This window comes from Pinus tabuliformis, chromosome Q (assembly GCF_031772625.1).
Source record: "Pinus tabuliformis cultivar Carrire ecotype Pingquan chromosome Q, CPIR1, whole genome shotgun sequence".
Classification (NCBI taxonomy): Eukaryota; Viridiplantae; Streptophyta; class Pinopsida; order Pinales; family Pinaceae; genus Pinus; species Pinus tabuliformis.
The window spans coordinates 795,729,144-795,735,143 of NC_142296.1; the positions used below are offsets into that span (position 1 = coordinate 795,729,144).

The 6,000-nt window shown below is 42.7% G+C and overlaps 1 pseudogene; it reads right to left on the reverse strand.

The window, feature by feature from the left end:
- Window positions 1-3,380, reverse strand: part of LOC149221874 (dynamin-related protein 4C-like) — a 58,917-nt pseudogene extending 55,537 nt beyond the window's left edge.
- Between the last annotated feature and the right edge of the window lie 2,620 nt (window positions 3,381-6,000).

Here is a 6,000-nt window from a genome sequence, read left to right on the forward strand (position 1 = left end):
TCATATTGAAAGATGGCTTATCCACATGCTTTACAATGTCGCTTTCAACCAACTTTTGCACCATGAACCGCAGGTGGAGTGGAAATCTGGTCAGCCAGCCTCAGCCTTACCACATTCCAATAAGGAATAAGGCTAATCTTGAATTCGAAGGCCGCCTCGAGGTCGCCACTGCTGATGTTTGACACTTTGTCCAATTTAATTTCTCCAATGCATCCTTCTCTACCTGCGTCTTGGATGTGTGTAATCAATCTTTTGGACAATATCAGGAAGGCACTTACATGTTCCCATTACATATTCCCATTGCTTGAATCTGCATTAATTTTTCTGCCAATATGGGTATTCCAACCATTGATTTATCAATGTTGGAAAGATGAGGATCTGTTCTAAACAGATCACTTTTACTTTGTCTTGCTTCTACTTTAGATTCAATCCCTACTCTATTCCGCACACAAATATAACCGTGACCAATATTAACAGCATCCCTTGTCTCTTTCTCCAAAAAACCCTCAGGAGCTCTGTGAACTTTTGTTACAACGGCCAAAGTTCTTTTCACCTTGTGGGTCAACATCCTGAGGCATTTTTATGGACTCACAGGTCGGAAAATCAACAGTCGCGGACAACCCATTAAGTATGATGCTCTCCTTGGGAGTAATGTATTGTTTGATTATATTTGCTATCTGTTCATAAATATCTCTTGGCCGCCCATGCACAGCAACCCTTGTTATCCCGGATAGATCGAACATGGTCAAATCTGGAGCATTCGTCTTCTTGACATGAAGTGTGACTGACGTATCACTTATACCCTTGTGGCTTCCTGTAATCTCTTCCGTAACAGTATCCAGCGTTTGTTTAATCTCTGCTTCTAAAATTTTCCTCCTTTTTCTATTGTATTCAGTCACAATCTCACATTCCATCCCTCCTGCTTGCGGCTTTGTAATATCATAATAAGCGGGAGTTTCGTACAAAACCCTTACCCCTTTCGCTCTCTTTGGCATCTCAAACGCTGTGACCCTGATGTTCGCTCTCTTTGGCATGAAAGACGATGCTGAAGCACCAACTCCAGATTTCATTTCAAAATTTTCGCGCGCACCGCCAGTTTGAAATATTTGGGGCGATATAGAATTTGAAATCCTAACGCATTCAATACGAATGGTGGAGCCTGTCTTGTCCGCCAGTTGGTTTCACATTCGGGAGTAAGAGCCGCAGAACTGCCGGGAAAGAGTGGAGAGCTGTGCAGCGTTGCATTAAGTACATCCAGGATATTGAGTCGGAGCGGAGTCTGTCAGAGCGGAGCAACGGTGGAGCCTGCGGCAGTCAGGAACTATGGAAACCACCGGAAAAGAAATCATCATGTATGGGTATGTAGGTTAATAGGGCTTAGCACTAAGTCAAAGGTTGGCTTAGTGATTTGTTGTTAATATTTGCCAAGGGATGACGCCCATGTCCCATATTTGCCTGAGATATAAACTCTCGATACCATGTATCTATCCACTGACCGCTCTGCAATTCTATCAAGTCGTTTGTTGGTCAAGTGCAAGTTCAGGTTTCAGAGTTAAAAGTAATGGAGAAATGGTTATATGGTTGTAACGTATTTTTTTAGTTTATGATTAGTTCCTAGAGTTTAGGAGGTTGTTTACAACTACCTATTTTTCAGTGATGTATTTAATATTGTAATATTCATTTGATGTAAGATAGAGTGAACGAGAGTGAGAGTCTCCTCTTTGTGTGAAGTCTCCCAGGTGCCATACACACCTGTGAGCTGCAACTCATTTTTAATTCAAAGTTTGATTTTTATCTTGATATCAGAGCTTAGGGTAGAGATAGGCTCATTTTTTTAGGGATGTATCATTAGTTACATTTCTGTAGTGGTAGGAGGGCATGTAAATGTGTATGTGTGATCAGGTGGAACTGCAATAACACCTGGAGCGAAGGATCTCAGATGACTGATCATCTCTGAGTCGAAGAAAGGGTTGGAGCACATTTTTTTTAGAAGCAGCATCAAATTGGCGCGGATTTTTTTGCAGACAGTCGCGCCAATCCAGAACAAAACAGAAAGACGCGTTTTTTTAAAGAACAGAAGCGTCCATTAGCGCGGGTTTGGGGCTAATAAGAGCGCCAACAAAACTATAACTAAATTGGCGCGGATCCGTGGCTGTTAAGCACGCCAATTTCCGTGGACACCATGAATTTTTTTCAGCAATTGGCGCGGATTTGTAGCTGTTCAGAGCGCCATAGAGCCAACCTCTTTTTATCTGGAAATCTGCAATTTTTGTTGCAGATCGGAGTTGTCCGGTAGTGGCACGTGGAGATTTCTGCTCGGTGGTAGCAGATTTGATTTGCCCGGTGGTGGCGAATCAGAGCTCTGTGATCTGCTCGGTGGAAGCAGATTGGTTTTTTGCCCGGTGGTGGCGCAGTGCAGCTCCTTGATCTGTTCAGTGGAGCAGTTCGCCTTTGCCCAATGGTGGCGTGTTGGAGCTTGCGTGTTGATCTGTTCGGTGATAGCAGATCGGTTTTGCCCGGTGGTGGCACAGTGAAGTCCCTGATCTGTTCAGTAGCAGCAGATCGGACTTGCCCGGTGGTGGCACAGTGAAGTTCCTGATCTGTTCGGTGGAAGCAGATCGGACTTGCTCGGTGGTGGCCAATTGGAGTATTCAGTTGGGCGAAAATGAACAACATTATAGAATCATACCTCCACGAGTCTGGCAAACTCGATGGAACGAATTTCTCCAACTGGAAATTCAAAATGCAAACTTTGCTGGAGAGCGTAAATGCATGGGCGATCGTTGAGGGAAATGAGCCGAAATCTAGAACAGCGACCCAAGAACAAGACTAGGATAAAAGAGAAACGAAAGCAAAAGTTATACTGAAGATGTCCGTTAAGGACAATATTATCGCACATATCAGAGATTCCAAGTCAGCTGCTAATATATGGACAACGATCAAGAGCTTGTATGAGACTCAAAATACAAATCGTGTTCTGGCATTTAAGGGAAAATTGTTTGCATTGAAGATGGACGAGAATGAGTCTGTTGGTGGATTCATGGCCAGAGTCAAGGATCTGAGAGACAAACTGGGAGCTATTGGAGAAAAAGTGTCCGACTCAAATCTAGTTACACTCACATTGAACAGAATGACGGATGAATATCAGACATTCATCACAGCACTGTCAGCGAGGGAGAAAGCCCCTTAATTTGATGAGCTGACAGCAATTCTGCTCCAGGAGGAGGAGCGAAGACAGAATCTGAAAACTCAGAGCAATGACCTAGCTCTGATGGCGAAGAGGCGACGGTACAGAGGAAAGCAGCACCAGCACCAACATCAGCACCAGCAACCACAACAGCAGCAGCAGAAGGGGGCCTGCTATTTTCAAAAGAGACCATTCAGAGGTATGACTGATAATTATGTTAAGAGATGTCTTTATTGTGGGAAACCTGGTCATCAGATTAAAGAATGCTATAAGAGGCAGGCGGATGAAAGAAAAGGCAAACAGAGGAAACATCAGGGCTGTTTTGCTGGAGAAGAGGAGGACCACAGCCATGATCTTCGACTATTCACAGTTGATTGTGCTCTTTCAGCATCAAAGGGAGATGAGGACGACATATGGTATGTCGACTCTGGCGCATCCTCTCATATGATCGGTAAGAATGACTATTTTGAATTTCTTGAAGAATTTGCATGTGGATCAAAAATTTATCTAGGAGATGACAGTGGGTATGAGATCAAAGGATGTGGAGATATTCCTGTGAAGCTACCTAGTGGCGAAATTAAACATATTAAAAATGTATTATATGTTCCAGGAATTAAGAAAAACTTGATCTTTGTCTCAATGATTACAGACCAGGACATGCAGGTGCAATTCTTTAAGAATGGTTGTGTCATTAAGGATAGCCAGATGGAAACAGTTGCAACAGGAGTGCGCGTGGGGAATGTAGAAATTTTGAATAATTTAACACATATTCAACAGAGATTATCCTGATCATGTACTATTGCGGAATACATACACAATACATAAGCTCCTCTACGTTGATCATCAATATAGCAGCATCAATAACAATAAAACATCAAGAGCATTCACACATTAACACAGTATGTATCCCGAGGAAAGCATCTCGCTAAAAACCCCAACTATCTGTATATTAATGATTGAGTCATGTAACATTACACAACATAATACTTCTCACAAGTATCTCCACCTCTGTTACACACAATACAGCTCAGATCTGATCTCCAAATCTCTTCCACTGCTTGCCTGCCTCCACTGCTCAATACCTGCTCAAGAACTGATGAGAATGGCTCACCAAACTCGTTTTTCACCTGCAAAATAGTCACTCACTCTTTGTTGGACGTGAGCACAAGCTATAATGTGGGCAAATACGTGAGCAAACTCATTGGCATACTCAATCCCTTGATTGTGCAAAATCTGGTGCACAACTATAGTCACAACTGATAGCAATCTGATTCTCTACCACTTGTCCCTGTTGAACTGAACATGCACTGACATGCAACTGAGTTAACTGATGTATTCATTAGTTGTATTATGAGTTAATAACTTGTGAATTAATTAATAACTAATTCACCCAACTCATCTCTAGTCTATTTGCCAGTTAGACTAAATACAACTAGTTTAACAAAGCTAAACTGAACACAACTCCATCAACTCCACAATCAACTCCACCAAACTCAACTGATTGAGTTCTAACTGAAGTCATGCATGCAACAACTCAACTGACTCATAAGAAAAGCGTATTTCCTTCTGACAGCTGCATGTGCCACCTCTGTAGCTCAAACTGAAGTGCTCCAAGAGAATAAGATTAAGTTTATAGTCCAAATATTATTGTGAGATAATAATATTTGACTTTTCTATTTTTGACAGCCAATGTAAAAATAGACTTTGGTCACTCACACTTTCATCAAAAATAGAAGTCCATCTATTTTTTCCAACTTGATCAATCATCCATAAACAGCAACCTGCAATCCATAGAGATGATCCATATGTCTAAAAATAAACATAGTCTAAAAAATAGACTTGCGCCAAAAATAGCCTGCGGGCCCACTTAGTGAAGGCGACTCTTTTCACTAAGCTCCATCATCTTGTTGCAATCTCAACACTCCCTCTCAACAAGATATGGATTATCAGCAACCCCTATCCTGCCTCGGTGGTACTCGAATTTTCTCCTGGTGAGAGCCTTCGTCAGAATATCAGCATCCTGATCCTCCGTTGGAATGTACGAAAGTAACATGATCCTCCGCTGCACACAATCTCTGATATGATGGTACCTGATGTCAATATGTTTAGATCTATCATGAAATACAGGATTAGCCGAGAGTTTAATGCAACTCTGGTTATCACAGTAAATCACAGTAGGATCCAAATGAGAACCGAACAAACCAACCAGGATCTTCCTCATCCATATAGCCTCGCATGTAGCCAAACTTGCTGACATATACTCGACCTCCACTGAACTGAGTGCCACGGATCTCTGTTTCCTGCTGTACCAAGAAACTGTTTTCGATCCAATACTGAAGACCCCTCCTGATGTGCTCTTTCTGTCTGTTGGGCTCCCTGCCCAATCTGCATCTGTGAAGCCACATAGCTTCACCTCATCCTCCTGTCTGTACCACAAACCATATCCCGATGTGCCTCTCAAGTAGCGCAATACATGCTTGCCCGCCTTCCAGAAGAGCTTGGTAGGCTTAACCATAGCTTGTGAAAGCTGGTTAACTGCATAGCATATATCAGGTCGTGTATTGACCAAATACATCAGCGACCCCACGAACTGTCGATAAACAGTGGCATCCACTTCTTCTCCCGAAGTGGCATCCTCCTTCCTCCAACCTCCAGGAAGAGGAGTATCAACAGGCTTGCAGCCATGCATGTTGAACTTCTCCAGTATCTCCCGAGCATAATTGCCATGAGAAACAAACAGTCCACCACTGCGCTGCCATATTTCCAATCCCAGGAAATAGTGAAGGAGGCCCAAATCCTTCATCTCAAACTCT